At 32.8% G+C, this 12,680-nt stretch overlaps 1 long non-coding RNA gene across 1 annotated transcript; it reads right to left on the bottom strand.

Annotated features, from left to right (window-relative positions):
- Positions 1-1,068: 1,068 nt before the first annotated feature.
- LOC140014546 (uncharacterized) lies at positions 1,069-7,458 on the bottom strand. The gene is made up of 3 exons (XR_011821335.1): positions 7,007-7,458; positions 6,573-6,633; positions 1,069-1,267 (listed from the first exon to the last, which is right to left on the bottom strand). It is a non-coding gene; the product is annotated as an uncharacterized lncRNA (long non-coding RNA).
- Between the last annotated feature and the right edge of the window lie 5,222 nt (positions 7,459-12,680).

A 12,680-nucleotide genomic window follows, 5' to 3' on the forward strand; every position in this document is an offset into this window, starting at 1 on the left:
TAATTTTTATTGTTCTTTAGATCTGTGGTATTCTTTTTTCAAATCTGTTCTTTGATATCTGTGTATATTTGATGATGTAATTTTTGCCATTAGTGCAGATTTTAATGAAATTATGATATTTTATCAAAAAGAAAAGTCAAGCTCAAGTTTGCAAATTATTCAATTTTGTTCCAAGAAATAGTACATGATTTATTATGCATATTTGATCAAGGCTTTTATATTTGCATTTACCATTTTTTTTTATAATTATATATATGCACGCATAGTTGTTCAAGCAGTTTGCAAATAAATTCATGTTCGACTCAATTATTAAACAAGTCTAATCTTTTGATTGAACTTGTTTTGTTTGTTAAATGATTGAGCCTATTCTGTGCTTGAACGAGCTAAACAAGAATTAGTAAGCCTAACCATTTGATTAAACTTGTTTTCTTTGTTAAATGATTGAGCTTATTCTGTACTCGAACGAGCCAAACTTGTTTTCTTTGTTAGATAATTGAGCTTATTCTGTACTCGAACGAGCCAAACAAGAATTAGTAAGCCTAACCTTTTGATTAAACTTGTTTTCTTTGTTAAATGATTGAGCTTATCCTGTACTCGAACGAGCCAAACAAGAATTAGTGTGTAAATAGCTTAGATGAATGAAAGCATTATCCAGATATCCATAGGTATCCATTGGTATTTCTTAATATGCAATTAAAATTGAATTCAGAAATAATAAAATATATGCAATTAAAAGATAATAGACATACAATCCAATTATAATTTTGAAATAACAAAATCAACATTTAAGAATGTTTTGTGGAATAACTATTGCTTGAATGTATGAAACATTATCAAGTCGATCGTTCTATTTGCTTGAATTTTTTTCTTTTACTTGGAATTTTTTTTAATTCCAATAACAAAATTAACATTTAATAATGTTTCATGCAGTACTTATTGCTTGTATGAGACCCCAACCCCACCCTTCCTTAGAAAGGCTGTGGTTAGGTTTCTGTCTGGCGAGTTCAAAAAGTAAAACATAAGTATGGTTCAACTTTTGATCCAAATCAACGAAATTTATTACAAGATTTCAAATCCCAAATACAACATTCCAGCTAATAAGATCGAGTTTTAAAGTACTATCACAACCCAAAGAGATCTAAATAATGAATTAAGTCATGTAGACCTTATTCTAATGCAAATGACTACAAACTTGCAACAAACTCCGAGTCCAAATACCATTTCAATTGAGTCACCCAAATCTTCCGGCTGCTTCATCATAATCACACTGACAAAACATTTGACAAAGAGTGAGCTAAAAGTTTAGTGAGTCCAAATGATTTAGTATGCAAGTGTATCTTTAAAATATTTTCGAGTCTTGTTTCTAAAATCATGACAATGACATGATACGAAATAAAAGGTAGCAGTTTCAATTTAGTAGTAGTGATATGCAGTTTTCGTATCCTAGAGATAATCATCAAATATAGAGTTGTTACCATGGATCCGCTACCCCTTATATCACCATACATGCAATTTTCCACCCAACACTCCATAAGCGCATCTAAAATATGTCTCAGTCTCAACACTTAAGACTACTCAGGCCCTTCATCAAGCACGATCACATGGACATGCGCATTTAAGAAATACAAGTGATCACAGTATTTAAGGATAGAGTAAGTAACAAACATGATAACAAATCCGATGTATGATATGAGATTTGAAGTTAAGAATTTATGGATGATTAGTTTGCAATTCATCATTTGGAAAATTATTTGAATGTTTTGCAAAATATCTACATCATAGAGATACAGGGTGAAAATTAATTTTAACTAGATTTTACAAATATTTTGGTAAACTTTTGAAATCTGTAGTATACTTTTGGTATCAAATAACTTTTAAAGTTTTATCTAAAACCGTTCAAAAGTTTAGAGTTTATAAAGAAGTAAAAACTTTTCGACATTTGAGTTTAGTTTCTAATTTTAAGAAACTATTTGATTTTCAAGGGAAATTATTTCATATAGCATAGATAGATGAAAATTAAACTTGACTTATATACTAGATTTCAAAATATTTGCCAAATATCACATATAAAACAAGAAAAGCAAAATGTATAAAATTTTCAAAATTAATCAATGATATTTAACAAAAAGTATGCTACTAAAATAATTTCTTTTTACTTGATTCAAAATATAGATGATCAAGTAATTCACTGTAATACCTTAAACAAGGGCTGTATAAATATATGAGTTTGTTGGTGAATTTTCTTGTACTATTTCTTGTTATACTTTATGATTTAGTACTTGTTGGAAATAAAAAATCAATACTAAAATAACAACATATGTTGCAACACCAATGGAATGCATGCTCATGCAATTTTTGAAAATAATTTTAAACTGGAGTTCACAACTTTTGCAGATAAAATTTATTGAGCCAATTCATCCTTCCGGTATAACCTGCAAAATCAAAAGCACAACCTTTCTAAACTAAGACAGAAGTCAAAGTGAAGGTTTGCTTCCCTCTCACAAACTGAATTATATGTCCTAAAAGTCCCTCACGTTAATTTGCAATTTTTGAAAATCTTTCTGGACCATAGTACTCATCTGAGAAACTGTAAGGGATAAAACTGCAATTTTTTATTTTTGTGGCTGCCACCGCCATCTTTACTACTCGCAGATCTTGTGTCAACACTTTATGGACATCTAAATCCACTCCACTCTCTAAGTCAGCCATACCTTTTGGTGAAACAAGAACCCGTTCATCTTCTACCATACTTCTCTCAACTTCTCTTAGGGTTGTGAATTCCTACAGCCCATCCTTAGGGCTCTATTTATAGATGACAAATACAACCTTCCTTGCTATTTCACAATGGTAGAAAAATTTAGTGTCCGACAAGGCGACAAACCATGATAGCCACTGCGTAATGTTTTACATCTGCAAGATTTTTTCTCACCTGTTTTACGCCTAGATAGCCACTGCGTAATTGTGGAATGGAGGAAGAAAGGTGGCCTTAGAGTTATGCAGCTGTGCTACTTTTTTCATGATTTGGTATATATTCATGTAACTTTATTGTATTTCATGAGGTACAATAAAAGTTATGTACCTCATGAAATACAATAAAGTAATTCGATTGTACAATAAATTATAAAAAAGTACAATAACTGCACTAATTGCATCTAATGCCAATTGTACTTGTCATTGTGCTGGATTCAGAAGTCAAATTTTCATGCTGTTGAGCTATGTTTCAGCTTTGAAATCTTATCCAATTATTTTTTTTAATTTTTTAATCATAATGGATGGCTATATTCAGAGTTACAGTTTATTACTATTTTGCTTGCATTTAACTATAGAAAATAAATTTGTTTACTAACGTAGAAGCTAGAAAAGGACTAAACTCCAATTGGTTTAAATCCAGCAACTAAATTATATTGTAAAATTTAGCTTAAAACTTGGGTCATCACAGCTTGAAAGTACGTAATATCATCAAGTAATTCCATTTGCTTAAAATTTTTTGATATATGTTCAACATATAAACTTGTATGCATTCAAACTTCCTCCAATTTTTTCTTTTTTTTCTTTAAAATTTGTGTACAATACTGTACTTGTATATATGACATGTCTATGTGTGTTTTGTCATATTGATGTCTATGCATGTCTTTGCCATTATCCCAATGGAATCTTGCCCACTTAAATTAATCATGTAAAGTCACTTAGACAAAAAAATGTTAAATAGTTTAAAGCTTTTAAATAAAGAAAAAAAAGAATTTAAAGTATTAATACATTGCAAGACACAGTTGTACTTTTTATATATAGAGCTCACCTATATTAAGTGACTCTAAAAAACATAATATACCTAGATGATAGATATAAATAATGAAAATTCTTAAAAATAAGGAGGTGGGGTATCTTTTAATTTGTATCCATTGTATTAGTTGTATGTCATATTAGGTAGGATTTTACTTATGTATCGAATTACATTTAGACCAAGAAGGTAGATTCCGTGATTTGAAAATAGCCAGAGTTTGTTATAGACATAGACTCCAGCAGTTATTTTCTTTTAGTAGCTGGCGGGTAGCTGAAGTGCCAAAAGCTAGTGCTTGTCCGTCTGTAACTCTCTGCATTCCATCTTTCTAATTCATGTTGCCCTATTTGCATTCCCTAGTTTTTCAAAGAGAAAAATATAGTTCTGATACCTAAATTTTTACACATAAACAGTTTTTATTCGCAAACTTTAGATAAAAATAAATTTGATACCCAAACTTTCAATTTTTGAGTACATTTGGTATCTCTGACGATTTTTTTCCAAATTGCTACCAGAAAGAGTTATGTGATAGTTATATGTACAACAACTATTGTATTAAAAAAAGCCAAAAAATGTAAAATATCTTTCTAAGTTCCAAAAGAGATATTTTTAAAACTTTAATCACTTGCCCAACTCTATCCATCTTATACCTTTTCTCCTTCTTTTACTGTATTTCATCTTCACCTTAGTGTCAAAGAGATATTTTACGTTTCTTGTGGCATTTTTTTATAAAATATTTGTCGGACATGTGATTATCATACGACTTTTTTAGATAGCAATTTGGAAAAAAACCATCAAGAGTACAAAATGTGCTCAAAAGTTGAAAGTTTGGGTACCAAATTTATTTTTGTCCAAAATTCGGAGACTAAAACCGCTCATGTGTCAAAATTTGGGTACAAAAACTAAGGCTCCATTTTGATTAGCTGTTTTTGGAGGTGTTTTTGAAAATTTTTACTGTAGCAGTGTATATGAAAAATTTTTACTATAAAAATTTTTTGAAATAGTTGATATATTGTATGGATGAGATGTTTTTTGAGTTATTGTGTATTACTATAGTATTGTATTTGAAAAACTTGTTTTTGAAAAAAAACATTTTTCTCTTTATCAAATACAATATCATAGTAATACACCAAACAAAAACAATTTCGAAAACATCTAATCTATATAACATCTGTAAAATAACTCACAAATATACAAAAAAATAAAAAAATTACCATATTTTCTTCTTCCACCACACACACCACCACCACCCACTACCACCACTCCTTCCTCCTCCTTTTTCTCTCTCCTCTCTCTCTCACTCTCCATTCTTCTCTCTCCTCCCTCTCTCTTCTTCTCCCCCTCCATCCTTCTTTTTCTCCCTCTTCCTTCCCTCCCCTTCTTACTCCTTCTTCCTCCTCCCCTCCCCTCCCACGATTGCGATCATGGTCAATGGTGGCAATGAGGGCGACAGTGCTGGGTGACGGTGGTAGCTAGTTCAATTTTTAAAAAAAAAACCCTAAACAAATTTTAAATTCTAAAACTATCCCAAAATACATTCCAAAAATATTACAAAGAATATTTATAGCTAAATTTTTTCAAATATAATATTACAATAAATTTTTTCATAAACACCCCCCCCAAAAAAACATGGTATTTCACATTTTTATGCTTTGACTTACACTACCAATATTGTTGCATATTGATAGCACAACAGATCTTCTGTTTCAATTTCTATGTCATTTTCTGTCCCATTTTTTATTGTATTGCTATTTTTCCTTCATAAACATCATATTTTAGTTATTTTTTGTTTTCTTAAGACTCAATAACTATTAACTAAGTAATATACAAAATTTAACAAGCTCAAAAAATCAAAATGCATAAAAATGAGATTTTTTAATGAATTTTCTACTGTAATTTTAAATTTCTATTATGTATTACTTTTTTGAACCTATTGTATTTATTTTTTACTCAGTTAATAGTTATTAGAATTTAAGAAAACGAAAAAGAACTAAAATATGATATTTATGAAGGAGAAATAGTAATACAATAAAAAATAAGGCAAAGAGTAGTACAAAGATTGGGATAAAAGATCCGTTAGATATTGATAGTGCACTCAAAACTAGACCTCACCTGTTATGGGATTTAAAGGGGGCTGGATAGCCACTTCATATGTAAAACTAATCTAAATTAGAAAATTTGGATCATACAGTGCCAAACTTTATCCAAATCTATGATTCTTTGGAAGGGTTTAGATTTGGGTAGAGTCTGAATTTGAAAATTTGAATACATCTCTACCAAAGAAAAAAAAAGGATTTGAGTTAGATTTGGATAATACTCAATGCATTCGCAGGCTTATACACAAGGCTTTACTCGTAAAACTTTTTTAAAAAAAAAAAAGAAATTTCCTTCAAGATCATCCTATATCATTTTACCACTTGGGAAAAAAAGAGAAAAAAGTCAAGTAATCTTTTGGACCAATATGCCATGCTACTCTCGTGTTAATTCTCTAATAATTGCTACATAGTGACGACTTGGTCTGAATCAGTTTTTTGACTCCTATAATAAACATTTATCACTCTTGCCACAAGCTATGTATTCAAAAATTTAAGAAACCATAAAGAAAACTTCAATTATTTCAACAATTATTTTAAATACTATTTTGCTTGCATTATAAACATATTTTCATATTCTCAATTATCTTTCATCTAACATAGAACACGTCACAAAAAATGTTATAGTAATTATTTCTAAATAATATGTCAAATAATCCCAATCAAACACACCCTAGTAGTAGAAGTTCCTGATAACATACCTAAATTTCCTCTTCAACCATTCCTAGTCCCACGCATTTTGAAGGAAAGGAGGCAAAACATCTATTTAAAAAAAAAAAAGCAATGTTTAAAGCAAATAAAAAAAGCCAAAAACTTCAAAATAAACTGAAGAAAATAGAACAAGAGTTTCACAAGCCATACCGTCCCTCTAGTGTTTTCATCTTCCCCAATTTTCAGTCAGGTTAGTAAATTTTTTCAACCCAATGTTTATATTTTTTTAATTTTAAGTATTTAATTTATAGAAATTTCCTATGAAAATTCAACATTGTGCAATCATATGTTTAAAAAGCTAAATAAATAAGTCAGTCAAAATATATATCGAACCTACCATATATTGTTGCGTTGACCAAAAAAAAAAAAAAAGCATAAGAGATAATATTAGCTATAATTTGAGATGAGTCTGAAAAAAAAGTACCTGAGTCTGAAAAAGCTGAACTTTGCTCTTTTGCCACGAAGAATGACTTGTCCATGTAGGTTTCTGTCGAGGAAGACTTTCGCAAAGGTGAAAATGTGACTGGGAAAGATGTATTTACCAGTCCAAGCTCCATTTGCATACACCATTAGCAGAACATCATGTTCTACAAGACTACCATGATCATGATCCCTAGTGCAGAAAATTGTGGCCTTTACTCTTATGGATCTACCTGGTTTGATCCTGACAATTTTCTTGAACTTATCAGGTCTAGAGGGATCCACCCACATCCTAATTTCTATGTTGAACCAAGTTCTGTTTTCTATTACGGTAATCTTGTTTCCCATTTCCTGGCGGAATTTTTTTAAATTTTTTACTTGTAGGTGCTCGTGTGCAGGTGTAATAGGGAAGTAGCTGGGGGAGAAAAGGCTGAGAGAAGTCAGTGCCCGTGTGCAGTGTTATGTGCTAAACATTATGCTTGAGGAAGTGGAGGCTTGGTTAACTTATAGAAATAATATATAAGACCATTAGTCTATTTTGGCAAACTTGGAATGGAAAATTCAAAATTGTAGCCTGGCCACTTTGGATTGTATTTTTTAGGGAATTTTTGGAGTAAAATTACTGTAGTATCTTTTTTAGAATGTTATATATGTGAAATAAAAGATAATTAAAAAATATTCATGAAAAGTGTAAAATTTTTTTAGAATATAATATATGTAGAGAAAAGATTCACGAAAAAGTAAACATTTCTCTCCAAAAAATAACAATCCAAACTAGGCTTGATTACAATTACATTATCTCTTTCCTTTTCATTTTTGGTGTTTTGCGGTGATTGTTTATTGGTCACTATTCAAGATGATGCATTATAATTGTAGATCACATATATAAAAAGCACAATTTTGTCTCAACTTTTACTTTAGGCCCTTTTTGCGTCAACATCACACAACAAATTTGAAGGTAAAAAAGTACAGGTTATAAAACACCTAATTCATGTTTAGACAATAAGCACATTTCGTTCTATTTCTAAGACTCAACTCAAAATGACAAGGACATTGGTTCTTGTTTCGAAGGTCTCAAACCCTCTCTCTCTCTCTGGCTCGTTCGATAAAGGTTAAGAGTCTTCCTCGAGAAAATAACAATACGCATATACCAAAGACATGGTAATTGCCCTTTTCTTCTCATGTCTAATCGCCATTAATCACTTTTACCTCATCCTTGTTGGCAAGACTACCATCGCATCCAATAACATCACTTTCTGCCCATAGGGACCATCAGTAGATTTCCTAAGGCCAACTCAGCCTTTTTATCATTTAGGAATAGCATAGGAAAATGCTTCCAAGCTTTGAAAATGTAGACAACTTACCTTATGGGAACTTCCTCTTTATATCTGAGGCTTGAATAATCATACCCTCAAGACCATGGGATCCATCCACATCAATCCAAGCTCTACTATTTAGGCTTGCTAGAGGGAGAGAGAGAGAGAGAGAGAGAGTGCAGCTCCCATGTAATTAAACTAGTGCTAAATATACATTTTGTGCTTGCAAAATTTATAAGAAATAAAAAACATGTGAAGAAGTTACGAAGGTAAAATAAATTTTGAGATTTAAAAAAAAAGAAGAAAAATGTACGAGGGTAGTGTTGTTAGTGTATTAACGAGGGAATCCTAGAATACATAAAATCATCATATGAAACCTCTTGTTCCTCATGTAGATCAGAACTAGGTAAGCACAGCCACTGCCCACTGGAATTGGGTCTGAATTTTGTAGTTTCAAAGATATTGACATAATTTCGATCCTATTTCATATATCAACAACAGCTTTCTCTTAAGAAACCAAAGACAAAAAGAAAGGGCACTGTGATGATTGGTTCCATTACACGTGCTAAAACTACTGGTGGTGACAGCTGCTATCATCTAGATCTATAAGAAGAAAATAGAAATCCCCCCTGAGTGCAAATTCATCTGCATGAATAATGATAAATTTTAGAAAAGGGTGCTATTATTCATGGTGTTTCAATGTTGTTGACATTGTTGAGAGTTTATATAGAAGTTACTTTACAAAGATAGTGGTTACAAAAGATAAAATCCTATCGAACTATAAATCAAATTACAAGATAAAATCTTATTAAACTAGAGTTCAAATTACATGATGTAGAACATATTTCAGAAATTTTCTTGACCAAAATAGATTTCATGAAGGGTCAAAGAAAGAAGGCTATTATGGCAATAATACTACATGAAGATTTGACAACATCTTACTATAATGTGAAGATATGAAGAGATTTGATAGGATATTATTTCATTTTGATATGATTTTATTAGAATAAATGATTGGTTTAATTAGAGCAATTGATTGGCATGATTGATTGTCTTGATCAGCAAGACAAGGTTTGATTGATTGTCTTGACTAGTAAGACATTCCTTTTGATTCTCTAGTAGTCAAGTCTATAAATAGGACCTTGAGTTAGGCATTGAAACACACTTCAGTTTTCAATAAAATCCTCTCTTGGTTCTTTACCAAATTCTTTGTAAGTTTTCTCACGATCTCTTAAGTTTCTTTGAATCTTGACAAAGGTTGTTCGTGAAACACCCTTGATTATTTCTTTGAATTATTTGTGTAACAATTTAGCCTATTTTACTTCCACATTAGTTGGTATCAGAGTAGGTTTCTCTTGCTCTTGCAGCAAATGGCAAATACCACTAGTGGATCTACCCCAAAACTGAGACGCAATTGCTTAGTGAGTGCATGGATCGTTTAGAGCTTTCCTATACCTGCATGGAAGCATGGTTCAAAGTCACGGTCGCAATCGCGGTCGGGCCCGGAACGTTCTACATCGGTCTCGGCATATCGGTCGCGGTCTCGGTGAGACGCAAATTTTAAAGTATTTAATATTCTAAAAATTGTTAATAATATAAAAAAGTATGCTAAATAAAAATAATTAAAAAATAGCAAAAGAAACGGCCAAGTCAATCCGTCGCGGTGTGACTCGGCTGATTTCTCGTCTTGACTCGGGATAATTTGGTGTGACTCGGCCGAGTCAATCCGTCGCGGTGACGACTCGGCCGATTTATCGGCGAGTCAAGTATTTCGGTATCGTTTCGTCACGGTATCGTATCGATAGGGGCCGAAACGGTGACGACTCGGCCGAGTCGTCTCGGTCTCGGCCGAGACTTCGAACCATGCATGGAAGAGAGTCAGAACCATATCAAGGAATTCTTGAAATTTTATTGCAGCGTTCAGGGGAGCCACGTAATTAGGATCGAGATGGCGATAGTCAAAGTATGAGAAAGTGCCTCCCAACCGTAATTTGGCCAACATTGACCAAAGGAATCTTCGTAAGGGTCAGACTTATGATGATTTATCTGATGAAGGGACAACAAGTTTCAAAGGAAGAAACAACCCGAAATCACAGGGTTACTAACATCAGGAGTGCCAATCGGAAGCATACAAATTGAAAGCAGATGTCCCCTCCTTCAATAGCGGTTTGGGAATTGAAGACTTCATCAACTGGGTCACGGAGGTTGAGCGGTTTTTCAAATACATTGACATCCCAGAGGAACGACAAGTCAAGTTGGTGGCATACCAACTTAAAAGCGGTGCTTCTACTGGGTGGGAGCAATTGCAGATCTAGAGGTGATGCCATGAAAAGCAGGGTGTGAACTCTTGCGTAAAGATGAAGTAGTTGCTAAAGGCTTGTTTCCTGCCACCAAATTATGAGCAATATCTTTTCTCACAATTCCAACATTGTACTCAAGATAACAAATTTGTTCACCAATATCATGCTAATTTTTTGCGATTACTTGCCCGTAATAGTATTATGGAGACGGATGCTCAATTGGTGTCAAGATTCTTGGATGGCTTAAGAGAGCCCATTCAAGAAAAGATGGATTGCCAATATGTACTTAACATGTCAAAGGCATATAATATGGCCTCAAGGCTGAGTGGCAGTTATCATCAAAGAATACTGCAAGGACAAGAAGTTCAAGGAGACAATATGAGCCAACTAGTGTTGCAAATCATGAGTATCAAAGGTCTTTCTAAAAGACGTGTGCAGGTTACCGTGAGGACAAGCACCCCATGGAAGAACCAAAAAAAGCGCCAAGGCGAAGCAACATCAATTTTCCACCACCACCACCTGTAGATACAAATTGCAACAATCCCTATGCTCGTCCAATAGCGGATAAGTGTTGCAGATGTAGACAGCTGGGGCATACTTTAAAAATTGTCCCAATCGCAAGCAACAAGTCTACATGGCGAAGTGTGTAGAAGGGGAGTTTGAACAAAGTGTGCATCCGCAGTCAGAGTCTTATGAGAGTGATAATAAGAAATTTTTAACTATTGCAACTTTAGAAGGAGCCTTCTTTATAGATCTCAAGGAATCTCAAGTGGTGCATGTTTTAGTAGTTAAAGGGGCAAATAGCAGTGAAGGTGCAAAAACAAAGACAGAAATTCCGACAAAGGTGCAAACAATTCTGAATGAGTTTGAGAACATGATGCCTGATGAGCTGCCTATAGGTTTATCTCCAATGAGAGATATCCAGCGTGCAATTGACCTTGTTCCTGGGGCGAGTCTACCAAATCTGCCACACTAATATATACGAGTCCCAAAGAGAATGAGACCTTACAACATATTGTGGAGGACTTGTTGAAGTGAGGATCCATACGAGAGTTAGCATGAGCCTTTGTGTAGTACCAGCTTCGTTGACTCCCAAAAAGGATGGTTTTTGAAGGATATGTGTTGACAGTCGAGCTATCAACAAGATCACAGTTAGATATTGATTTCCAATTCCTATGTTGGAGGACATGCTGGATTGCCTATGTGGCTCTCAATTACACTCAAAGATTTCTAACTAGTTATTGCTACCAAAAACCAAGGACTAGAATCTGCTCCCACATCCCCAAATACAATTAAAAGTCCACTTGGAATAGAAAACTTCTTTATTGGCTGGAATCCCGCGTCTCCGGACTTGAAATACTCGACTCTGGTGCGATCACACGGTATAGGCTAAAAATCTTCATTAAACCACTTTTTACTCTTTTTCTTGCCATATTCCTATAATCAACACCAATCGCTAAATATAAGTAGAATCAATCCAATAATGTAATATTTGGCTAAAATTAAGGAAAAATATTCATAAATTTAATAGCAATTACGCATCCTATCATTTAGGATAAAATATTTAATGTTAATTTCTTATTTTTTATTAACATAAATTTATTCTAAAAACAAAAATTTTGAACTTCTGCTAAAATTGCTTTAATGGACAAAAGGTCTCTAATAAATTTAAGAAATGATACTTACCAAAAACTTTTAGAATTATGCCTTTATGCCTAAAGTACTCTTTTAGTAAATGTATTGCAATTCCAAAGAGCCTCTAAATTTGCTAATCTAAAAAATATTTTACATACAAACCATCTAATCATAAGAAATGGTTGACGATTGACAAGTATATTTTGTATACATAAAGTAATAAATTTGGACACTCTCAACTCTTGCATTTAATCACTTCTCTTTCTAATTTAACTTCTCAAAAAAAAAAATGGACACTTAATGCACCTCTTATTATGTGTTCATTAGGCATCCGTTATGCAAATCCATCTGATTTGGGTTGTAAGAAAAACATATAGAAAGGAGAGTTATGTGTAGGAAGAATAAATAATTTTACAATGTCTTAATA

Source organism: Coffea arabica, chromosome 9e, assembly GCF_036785885.1.
Source record: "Coffea arabica cultivar ET-39 chromosome 9e, Coffea Arabica ET-39 HiFi, whole genome shotgun sequence".
NCBI classification, from domain to species: Eukaryota; Viridiplantae; Streptophyta; class Magnoliopsida; order Gentianales; family Rubiaceae; genus Coffea; species Coffea arabica.